The following is a 12,382-nucleotide window of genomic DNA, read 5'->3' as shown; positions in this document are numbered from 1 at the left end:
CTCTGCTTACAATTCCCCTGCCCTCCCTCCTTGGCAGGTAGAGTCAGTATCTAATAGCATTTCAATGGTAAGTTTTGGAATGGTAGTTAAAGCAGGAGAAGGAGAAAGACAAAGAAGACCAGACTAACCACAGTTTGTTCAGACTAGCTGTGTGCTGGGGGTAGGGTGGAGTGCAGAAGCTGAAGGTTTGGTAGCTGGATGCTATTTTGTCTTCTGAGCCCATGGGTGGAAAAGCTGGTCCTGCTGCCCAGAATATTGCTCGATGGAGCTGTAGGGGGTGGGGGTAGGGAGCCGGAGGGGTGAGGTTAAAGGAGGTTTGCCAGAGTGAAGAGTTATATCTGCCTTCCAGACAGCTGTGAGAAATGTTGATTGACAGGGCTCAGTGGAGGGGCCATATGTGGTTGGAAACCTGAAGGTACCGAGTGGCTTGCAGACCCTACCTACTGTTGCTAGATAAAGTATGAAAAGCTGCAGTCAGGGTCAGTGGCTCCAAGGTAGAAATGGTCTGGGTAAATATGTTGGCCCAACTACAGGGTGCCATGCATGGCCTTGACCCTAACATGGTGAACTGGATTTATAGAAGTATCAATGTACTGAGACTAGCTTTAGGAGGCTGCAGAAGAGGGAATATAAAATTCACAAAATGGAAATGAGTCTAGGTGCAAAAGTATCTAGATTTTTTTTTTAAAAATCTCTCTCTAACACATACACTCACACACACACACACTCACACACACACTCACACACACGGATCTCCTCCATTATTTTACTAACAGGTGGGTTCCCAGAGTTGTTTTGAGACTTATCAGTGAGCAAATTAATTAAGCTCTTAAAAGGTGACGCAGAGGCATCCACAAGTGTCTCTGGCCTTTGACAAGGGGCCCGCTGCTCTGGGTCTAATTGTCAGAATAATTACTTTTCCCCCTGCAAATTACCTGTAGCACATAGAGCCCAGTGCTTTTGTGTGATTTTAATTATCTACAGGGTCTGAGAGTGAGGGCTGTGTGGGATATGTTTTGATGAAATATTTAAGCTTGTGTAGGTGTTAAACTACCTATTAATCCTTCCTGGCTGGATTCATTTATTTGAAACAAATCATGACAGTTGAATAGCTGTAGGGCACGGGGTTCCAGGAAAGAATACTTAATTTCATGATAGGTGGATTTTGTCACGGATAGTAACAAAGCACACCCAGCCATTCTCAAACTCTGCTTGCTTGCTGCTTGCAAGAAAGGCTTTTGTGGGCATTGCTGTAGGAATCAACATTAGGCAGGCATTTCAAAATACAGGCCAAGGGGCAAAAATGGAACAGCTTAAGAAAGAAGAAAAATCTGTTAGGTGGAAATAGAATCAGTAGCACTAACAAAAAATTAAGTCACAGTGCTATTTTGAAAACAATCCGGGGAGCAAGTCAGGATCTCTTTGATTTATCAAGCACTTTCTTCATTTTAGTGAATTGTTGGAGCACCTAATGTATTCCAAACTATGATCTTGGTATGGGGATATGCAGTCAATGATCACCATGGAAACAGATCTATGTGTCTCATCTTACAAATGGCTCAGAAGCCAAAGTGTAATGAAAGGGGAATACAAATGGAGGGAGGTGGTCGAAATGGGGTCACTTGATAAGTAGGCTGGGTGACACGAGTGTGTGTGTGTGTGTGTGTGTGTGTGTGTGTGTGTGTGTGTGTGTTTGCACACATGTGTGCTCACATACTCTTGAGCTTCCATTGGAGCACATAGCTATGGTACTGGTAGCCATGAGGTAGAAAGGTGATTGGCATATATGTTCATTGGCATCACTGATGGAGTGTCGGAAACAGCAGGAACCATCTCCTCACTTATTGGCAAGGTTGGCTTTCTCTGAGGCTTTGTTTTATAGATGGCAGCTGTCTTCTCCCTACGTTGTCCTTCTGTGTGTATCTGGGTCCTGATTTCTTCCTGTAAAAATACCAGTCATGTTGAGTTAGGATTCATGCTGGTGAATCCTATGCATGCAGATGTGGGGCTTTGAACTCAGTTAAACTCAATTACCAAAGGTTCTATCTCCAAGAGATATAGTGCATTTTGGGATTCTAGGAGTGAGGGCTTTGTCATATGCATGTGAGGGACACAATTTAAGTCTTGATTTTCTGAAAGATAATTAAATACAGGTTTCAAGTCTCAGAATCGTGTGTTATACAGATATGATGGCATACGCCGGAATCCAAGCGCTGGGAACTTAGGTAGAAGGATAGTGAATTCATGGTTTAAGTCATCCATTCCAGACCAACCAGGACCACATAAGATTCTGACTCAAAAACAAAACACAAAGGTAAATAAATAATAAATAGAATGCTGAGGATAAACATATGTTTGAAAGAGTTTAAAGAAATGTCATCCTATTTATTAGTATTTCCTCTTATTTTGTATATTATTATCCATGTTTGGCAGTGCTGGGGACTGCACCCAGGGCTTTGAGCATGCCAGGCAAATACTCTGTTACTAAGCTACACCATTAGCAATTTTTATGTCTGTCGCAAAGCTCAGCTTTTCTAGAGAAATACCTTAGTGAAAAGGAGCCAGATGCACCCTGCCCCACCCAGGACTCTGGGAAGCACACACCTGGATACGTAGATGAAAAAGTGATGATGTTCTTCATCAGGCTTAATGGGGCAGTGGTGGTGACTGCATGCGCACCCTAAAACAGGTAATGTTATGACATACGCATCTCACCTCAATAAAACAAACAACTAAAAGCCTCAAAGGCAGCCACTGGCAGAATTCTGGATATGACCAGCATGAAGTCCACAACCCTGGTTTATGGGAGAGCTCTGATAGTTCACAGAGGCAGGTAGGAGCACACAGCCTGGCACCAAAGCCCCACGGCTGAATGCATACATGGTCCAGCAGTCACACAACAGTGTGGTTGCTAAATCATTACATGTAAGCATCTAAACTCTTTTACAAAGGCTGCTTAGTATAGTTTAAAATTGATACATTTTATTATGTTAACAGGAAATACAGCTTAAATGAGTGTCAGCGGCTGGCAGGATGGCTCGGTGAAGAAGGACAGTTGCTGGCAAGATTGAAGTGTTCAGTACCTGGATCCCACTTGGTAGAAACTGAAATCCAGCTCTAGCAAGTTGTCATCTGACCTCCACATGTATGTATGCTCCACACACACAGAGAAACACACACACACACACACACTCACACACACACACTCACACACACAGAGCAAATACGTGAGTAAGTGAGACTTACAATAAAAAAGTAGCAGCCAGATGGAAAGCAGTGGCTGGGTTCTCCATCTGCTGGAGTGTTTGTCTAACTGTCCACACCCTGGCCTTCAAGCCCCCGCTACCCCCAAGCAAAGCAAAATAGCAATGACGAGAAACAAGGCAAGCAAAACCCTCTGAGGTTTAGCTGACTGTGGTAGCACCCACCTAGAATGCTAGGATTAGGGAAGCTGAGACAGGAGGATTGCAAGATTGTGAGTCTGACGTTAGTCAGGGCTGCTGATACTGAAAGACTCTGACGGGTAGGGGTCATTGAAAATGAAGCTACGAACAAAGATTGAGTCATTTGAGTTAGTGAACGCACAGCTCAAGAAAGGCAAGCATTTTTAAAAAATTTATTCTCTTCTCATACAATCCATTACGACTGCAGCTTTCCCTCGATCCATTCCTCTCAGTTCCCCCCCCCCCCCCACCTCTCCTCTCCTCTAGATCCATCCCTGATTTGTCTCCCCTTACAAAAGAGTGGGCCTTCCATGAACATCAACTGGACATGGTACAAGGTGTATTAAAATAAGGCATAAACTCTCATACCAGGGCCCAGTGAATCAACCCAGAAGGAAGAAAAGGGTCCCAAGAGCTGGCAAAAGAGTCAGAGACACCCCTGCTCCCACTATTAGGAGATTCCAAACCACCAGTTATAACATACGCAAAGGACTTAGTGCATATCCATAAAAGCTCTGTGATTGTCACCTCTGTGACATCCCTGTGAGCCTCATGAGCCCTGATTAGCTGATTCCACCCCTTGGCTCCTACAATTCCTCTGCCCCATCTTCTGGGTTGGGGGGTAGGGGGAAGCAGGTATTCCCAGAGCCCTCTGCGGAGGAACTGGAAGGAAACCTTCAAACTGGGCTCTTTCATGACTAATATTTGGGTGTGGGTCTCTGTATCTGCTCCCATCATCTGTCAACTGGTTCACTTGAATTAGTGAATGCAAACCCAAAGAAAGGAAGGTTTTTGTTTGTTTGTTTTTTCCTGGAAAAGAAGGAAGAGGAAGAGGAAGGGTAGAGGAGGAAGAGGAGGAAGAAGAGGAAGAGGAGGAAAAGAAAAAGTCACTTCAAAGCAAAAGTACCCAGTGGAAAACAGGAAGGCACTTTATATTGTCAAATTGAACATTTTTACATAAGAGATATTTTGTGAATGCATAGAATATCATAGCACTATGCAGACATGAGTTCTGGATCTTATCTCAAAGGCCATTATACCCATTTCAGAGGCAAGGAGACTGAGGCTTATCCAAGCAATTATGAACAGATTCTGGAGCTGTGCCTGGTCCACTACACTTCTCTCATATCCTCAGAAGCCCGAGAAAGCAACTGTATGCTGTGGCTACTGAAGCCATGATCTCACAGCAGCTGGGGTGACCACATGAAGTAGTCATAGATGAGGGAGATGATTTCCAAGGCCCACCCTTTACTGAGAAGCAAGTTACGGGGAGGAAGAGCCATTTTTCTTTGGGACTATAGTCACAGGAAGGCTTTGATGCTCCAGTGGATGGCCCCACACTGATGCAATATGAACAGTACTAGTTAGACTTACTGGTTTATAAAAACAAACAGACAAACATAGAAAGCATAACAGAAGACATGGAGTAAGACGAGGAAGTGCTGAAGAGGATATGGGAGGGTTTGGAGGGATAGAAATGGGGAGTGTGTATGATCATATTTCATTGTATATACAGTGCATGTGTATGATCATATTTCATTGTGTATATGGAACATGTATATGATCATATTTCATTATACATATGGGACATATTATGATCATATTTCATTGTATATATGGTGCATGTGTATGATCATATTGCATTGTATATATGGGGTGTGTATATGATCATATTTTATTGTATATATGGCGCATGTGTATGATCACATTTCATTGTATATAGGTATGAAACTCTAAAAGAATAAAAATAGATGAAGTAGTTCAAGAAAACAAGAAACAGGACAAGAATATACCTCAGAGACAGGAAAGGAGAATCTAACTGCAGAGCATTCCATTAGAATACAAAAGAAACCCAGGGCTGGTGGGGTGAAGGAAAAATGGCCCCCAGAGGCTCTAGCATTTGAATGCTTGGCCTCCGATGGTGGTGCTGTTTAGGAAGGTTACAGAACCCTGAGGAGGTGCAGCCTTGCTGGAGGAAGTACTTCAGTGAGAGAGGGCGTTGAGGGCACATAGCCTCGGCCCACTTCTGCCCACTTTCTGTTCTCTTTGTGTTTCCTGACCTAGGCCAGTATCACCAGCCTCTGCCTTGCCTCCATCTGCCACCGTGGACCCCATCTCTCAGGACCCGTGAGCTAAAACAAACCCTTGCTTCCTGAGGTGGCTTTTGGTCAGGGTGTTTTATCATAGCTACAGAGAAGCAACTAATACACTCTGCTGGCTTATAGGTTGACTTTTGAAAAAAACAACAGAAAAAGAGAGATGAGAAAGTGATCAACTGTGACCGTAGATTGGATGTACAGTTTAATCTGTAAAAGAGCAGATGCTATGGATGGAAGGAGTATGTCTCTGGAATGGGTATTTTTTGGAAACTTTGAAATTATTCTGAAGTAATAATCCCTCTAGCAAACTAATGTACAAGAAAGAAAAGTAAAAATAGTTAAAGGATTAATTCTAAATTGTATACCAGGGCCAGATCAATTTCTAGTGAGTTATTTTAAAATTTTAAAGAGAAGCTTGTTTCTCTGCTGAAGAAAATAATAAAAAAATATCCAAGTTCATAAAGCTGGCTCAGCCCTGATCTTAGGCTTTCACTGTAACACAAATTGGAAAGTTATAAATAAGCATGCTATGTAGATATGCATGCAAACTTTCAGATCTTGAGACTAAATTAAAAACTGGGATTTATTTGAATTTGAGAACAGTTTTTTTTTTGAATGTGTGAGATTTATCTCCTATCACTTACACTATTAAATCCCACAAGGAATTGCTAAACCGATCTGTGCTGAAATCCAATCGGTAAAACTTAATTCGCTCACGTATGAATTTAACAGGTAATTCTGACAAGCACACTAATAGTAGCACTCACGTCTAAGCGACCAAGCAAGAGTTGGATGCCATGACATGAGCAAGAAAACTCACACAATACCTCGAAGCATTGACACAAAAATGTCCAAACTTTATTGACAGATACAAAGGGAGATTCAGATGATGGGACACATCCTACATGTCACTTGCAGGATGCAATGATGTAAGCCTGCTAATGAGCTTCATAAGTCTTAGTCTGAAATTCCCAGGGTAATTGTGTATGTGTGTGTGTGTGTGTGTGTGTGTGTGTGTGTGTGTGTGTGTGTGTGTGAGAGAGAGAGAGAGAGAGAGAGAGAGGGAGAGAGCACTAAATAAAAACGATTCTACAGTCAATGGGAGTAATAATTATTGGCTATGAAATGTATAAGAGCACACTAATAAAATAGTCGGGATGGGGCTGTAGCTTAGTTGGTAGAGTGCTTGCCGAGCAAGCTTGAAGCCCTGGGCTGGATTCCTAAGCATCACATAAAACCAGGTATAGTGGCACATGCCTGTAATCCCAGCACTTGGGAGGCTATTTTCAAGCTACATAGTGAGTTCAAGGCCAGTTGTCAAAACCGAAACAGTAACCTCCTGGACTTGTGGCGGGGCTGACTGGTCTGCTGGACCATAGTCTGCCTTCCAGAACTCGGTGGACAACCAAGTGGTCATCACACAATGCATCTTTCCAAACGGCATCGGCTCTTGGGGAGGGGAACTCAAATGAAAGCCTCTTCTCACTTCAAACACCAAAATAAACTCCAGATGGAGTCGTAATTGAAATGCAAAAATATTCTGCTATGTTTGTAATTAAGCAAATGCAAATTAAAAATAAAATGTCACCCCTCCTCCTGCCCTGGTATATTAGCAAAGGTCTGAAAAGGCTTTTGATTTGGGCAGCGACGATAGAAAGGGAACCCCCCCCCCCCTCCTGGAGACCTTGCCAGGGACTGAAAATGATTTTGAACTTCTGGAGAGCAGTACTTGGTAAAAAGCTCAAATAAGTTCACATCATTGTCCTATTCCATGTTCGGCATCAGACACACTGGTGTGGAGGCAAAAATTTACTCATCACTGTTTTTTATTCCAGTCATTTACAACAAAGTGGATCTAATAATTGGGAGGTTGTTAATCATCACATGGTTTTTAGATGAAATATTATGGAGCCAACAAATAAAACATTTTTAAAAACTATTTAATGATACTAAGATTCTTAAGAGACAATGTTAAATAAGGAAAGTATATATTATACTTGGGTACAAATATATGTCATAATTTGGATTAAAATATATAAAATTACAAAGCATTACAAATAAGCATAGGAAAACACCAATAGTGCTACATAGGGCAAAGTTATAGGATTTATGTATATATTTTCCCCAAAATTAATTAATTAATTAATTAATTAATTAATTTTGACAGAAGGTCTCACTGTGTAGACCTTGCTGTCCTGGAACTTGCTGTGTAGAGCAGTTTGCCCTCCAGTTCACAGACAGCTGCCTGCCTCTGTAGTCTCAGCTCTCTGCACCACTGTGCCTGCTATTTCTCAAATTTTCTACATTGAAAACGAAGTACTTTGGTGAACAGAAAAAGAATTATTATTATTTTTTAAAAAGCACCATCAAAGGAAACAATAAAAAAAAGTTAGAGTTTAAAAATGGAAACTAAAAACAATGAAGAAAGAACTGCTAACTCTTCAGGGATGGGCATGGACTTCGAAGGCAATAAAGGTATACCCTGCACAGTGGTGAGTGTCAAAAAGTATGTACGGACATGGCAAACATGTAAGAGATACCTGAGAATGAAAAGACGAACACGTCGTGCCCAGTTTCATGAAGAATACAGGCAGAGAAGATGGATGGATCTACAGCAGTTCACACTGAGGCCAGAGATCTTTTCGAGTGTCTTCTTTGGTGGTGGTCTAGGGACTTGGCTCACAGCAAACATTACTTTGTGAAAGCAATTACAGTACCTACTGAACAAGGAGTACTACTGCTAAGGGAGGCAAAATTTGCCACCCTGGTTTATTTCTGTGGGTTTTGTGGCTTTGGAAAGCCCTGCCGTGACATTCGGTTATAAAGCCAAGAAGAGCAGGAACCAGGGCCTTTGCTGCCTGGCAGGAAAGTGAGGTTCCCATGGGCTTGTCTAACACCTGCTGATAAACAATGCTGGCTGCACCTGGCTCCTGGTGCAACAGGCTCATTGTGAAAGCCCTCGTGGGTGGCAGTGGCTGGGAGAAACGGCAGCTGTGATATGTGCTTGCTGTGCTCCTCAATGCCAGGTCTGAATCATCCTTTGGAAGTCATTGCCACCCATGAGATCGTATAAGCGATAAAGAAGTCTAAGTTTAGGAGAACCACCAGCTGAAATGCTGCTGCTGGGAAGCTCTATGCCATTTTGATGGTCAGAGGCCCCGCCATTCTCCTAGCAACACATGAACCAATGGGCAATGCTTTGAATGGAATCAAATATGACTTCCAAGGTAAAGATTGCCAACCCATACTGGGATTTTGACTTTTCTTTTCTTTTCTCTTCTCTTCTTTCCCTTTCTTTTCTTTTCTTTTCTTTTCTTTTCTTTTCTTTTCTTTTCTTATTATGGTGACAAAGGCAACTTCAGGAAGGAAGGTTTTATTTTAGCTTATTGTTCCAGTTTACAGTCCATCAAAGAGATGACTTATACTTTGCAGAATGCTGGGGTCATGTGACATCCACAGCCAAGAAACAGTGAATGATAAATGACTGTGATCGACTCATTTTCTTCTTTTCATGTAGTCTGAGTTCCCAGCCTAGGGAATAGTGCCACCCACAGCGGGCTGGCCTTCCTGCCTCAGTTAACTTAATCAAGATAACTGCCCATAGGCATGCCCTGGGGGCATTTCTCCTAGAGATTCTAGAGCTTGTCCAGGAATAATTAATACTAATGACCACAGACTTCAAAACATAATCTCCTCTGTAGCTGTGATTGGTTCTCCACACTCGTGTGTTGGGTGTACCTTGTTCAGATGCTTGGTGTAAAGAGAATAGAGATGACACCATATTCATAGCTGGATAAGGTCCATAGATGACCTCCAGTTACCTCTGGGCAGTGCTGCCCTGAAGATCTCTGGCAAATCCACCGAGAAGCCTTGTTTGCTTAAGATGTCCACTATTTAGTATCTATTATATCAGTATAGATACTCAAGGGCATTGCAGGCTCTTCAGAGCCAGAACAACACTTAAACAAATAGCAGCTAGTGTGCTTATGAGCTTCAGATGACCTGGGCTCAAATCCTCGCTCTACTGTTGACCAGCTGTGTGGTGGCAGCATGCCGTCTAACTTCCACTACTCCTTGGTTTCTTTTTCTGTGTCGTGGGTGATCATTGGAGTGTAGGCACAGATGCTTTTGATCAGGATAACCAGAGACTTCTTACCATGAAGCTTAAAGGAGAGAACACATGGGGGAGAACAAGGGGCGTCTATAGTGTTCTAATGTCCCATCCCAACAATGGCATGTGGGAATAGTCGGGGTTGCATCTCCTCTGAAGAGAGGTGGGTGAGCTCTGCCAGCCTTCACCTCCCCAGGGCTGGGTCAGCATGCTTGGGTACCTCTTTCTGGCTTTTTCTGGTTTCTGAGAGTTGAAGTCAGGTTCCTGTGCTTGCAAGGCAAACAGAGTCATTTCCCAAGCCCCATTTGGCCATCATTGGAATAAAAGTGAAGGGGGGAAGAGTCTGTTTAGGATTACATTAACCTCTACTTTATTCTCTGGAAACTTAGTAAAGTTTGACCTCCGTGCCTCCCACATGACTCTGAGGGGTTTAATTCTTTGCTACGGCCTCGAATCTTGGTTACTTCCACTCACGGGCACCTTGCCTACCTCCCTGTCCCCTGTCACTTACAGAAAAGGATTGTCTGCCGGTAGCAAACCTTGTGTTGTGGTCAGGGCAAAGCTGCACGAAAACATACAGAGAGGCATTACACAGGGTGCTAGGATCGACTTGGCTGTCTGCCCCACTTTCATCAAGAGCAACCCGATTTCCTGCAGGCCAGGGAAGAGGGCTAGGCAGTGTTTATTTTATTGCAGTTTTAGTCTGTGTTGCCAGTGTTTCCTTCCAGCGCCAAATCTCTTAGATAGATTTCAGCATACCTGGCCTGTTATGTCAAACCCCACCTCCACACTGTGGGGCCACTGGTGAACTTCCAGGTAGGTACATGAGTCACTAGTCTTCCACCAGGGAAGACTTCATAACTTAGCAGCACACTGCAGTGGGAATAAGTTCATATCTCCCTGGGGTTATTTGATTGGATGGGGAAAGACGAACATTTCCCTTCCATACCCATGATCGAATGGAAGACTCCAGTTGAAATGAATGGATAAGGCCTTCCTTTGCAGTGGAAGTAGAGTGATGTGTCTGCTCACAGAGGTGCTACCATCCACTCCGTTACATTTGGCTTGCAGAGTTCAAGGTCTCAGGGGTGCCTCAGAATTCATTGTATCCTTTTGTTCACTACAGACTGGTCAATGGTCAGTGAAGAAATGTCCCTGGAAAGTCCAGGCAATGATGAGTGAGTTCTAGATGGTTCTAGGTTCTGAATTCAGAGACATGAATGCTAGACGTGTGCTGGCCACCTGTCTGACACGTGAATTGAGTTCTTGAAACACTCTAGGGCTCACCCGAGCACAGTGATCTGGGGAAAAGCCTTGCTTTTTCTAGTTTATTCTGAAAGCAGGGCTGTGGCTTTTGCCCTTGATCTATCTGGGTTGTAATCCAGCTCCCTCTTCGCCTGAGTTTGGACTTCTGGGCTTTTGGTTGCACGGAGATGCTTGTGTTAGTGGAAATGGTCCACTCACCTTGTACAGCTGGCTCAGAAAGAGGACTCAGATACAAAAGGCAATTTTGCACAGTATGAACCCAGTACATGCAAAGCCTGATCTGGCACCGTGCCCATCTGGCAACTCTCTTAGTGTCCTGCAACACCAAGGCAGAGCGACCCCTGATGATAGGGACAGAAGAGAGGCCCAGGACACTTGCGCATGCAAAGTGAGAACTGTCAACCCCAGAGCTGCACTCCCAGCCCCAGAGCAACTTCAGAGAGAGAATGAAGATCATTGTCAGCGTCCTCCCATGGGGCTCCTTAATCAGAGCTGGTAACTTTCTCCCACGTGTGCTCCCAGAGCAATGAACTGCTGTTGTTGGGTAATTAGTATCCTGGGCACAGCCAAGACGAGGGTACAGTGAGCGCCTTTGTCTCAGGCTCGTAAATTTCAACACAGGTTGGATGGAACAAAGGTCCAATTCATGTGGGAGACACCCCACATGGGATCGTGTGGACAGAGCCAAGGGAGAGACTCCCTGGCAGCCCCAAGGGTGAATGGTGAACGGGCAACTCAGGCAGTGGAGGGACACGGTGGATGCTCAGGGAGCCTTTGACTCTGGGAGGCAGAAGCTGTTCTGTGCAGTATGGCTGGGGGTAGGGGTGGGGGTGCGGGTGTGAGCAGTCTTTGCTTTGGCAATGCCATCTGCGGTGAGAGAATGCTCGAGAAGCCTGCTCTACAAAGGACCCAACTACATTAGTTACTTTTCTTGTTGTGGAAAGCAGATATCCTACAAAGAATAGTGTGAGGCTTGGCTATAGAGGTTTGCCACATCTGAGTGGTTAAGAAAGTAGGAAGTGGGCCTGTCCCCCAAATCTCCAGGGACTCACTTCCCCCAGATAGGTTCTACCTTCTAAACATTCCACAGCCTCCCTAAATATTACCACCACCTGGTAATCAAGGTGATTCAAACTTGTGAGCCCTCGGAAGATGTCTTACAGTATGGATTTTATAGAGAGAATTTCCCTTTGAACCAATATATGTTCAACGACTACACCAGGACCAGCAAGACAGCTCAGTGGTAAAGACACCAGTCACCAAGCCTGATGAGCTGAATTTGATCCTCAGGACCCACATGATAGAAGGTGAGAATTAAGTCGGGCATGGTGGCACACGCCTTTAATTCCAGCACTTGGGAGGCAGAGGCAGGTGAATTTCTGAGTTCGAGGCTTGATCCACAGAGTGAGTTCCAGGACAGCCAGGGCTACACAGAGAAACCCTGTTTCGAAAAACAAAACAAA

The 12,382-nt window shown here is 44.0% G+C and overlaps 1 long non-coding RNA gene across 1 annotated transcript in view; it reads left to right on the top strand.

Annotated features, from left to right (window-relative positions):
* The window catches only part of Gm30075 (predicted gene, 30075), a 36,160-nt gene extending 30,026 nt beyond the window's left edge, over window positions 1–6,134 (top strand). Inside the window, exons 4-5 of the long non-coding RNA NR_166609.1 lie at window positions 2,998–3,145; window positions 5,508–6,134. This is a non-coding gene — a long non-coding RNA (predicted gene, 30075). The remainder of the gene's footprint in view (window positions 1–2,997; window positions 3,146–5,507) is intronic.
* Window positions 6,135–12,382: the final 6,248 nt, after the last annotated feature.

This window comes from Mus musculus, chromosome 7, assembly GCF_000001635.26.
Source record: "Mus musculus strain C57BL/6J chromosome 7, GRCm38.p6 C57BL/6J".
NCBI classification, from domain to species: domain Eukaryota; kingdom Metazoa; phylum Chordata; class Mammalia; order Rodentia; family Muridae; genus Mus; species Mus musculus.
This window is presented reverse-complemented; position numbering and strand designations above follow the sequence as displayed.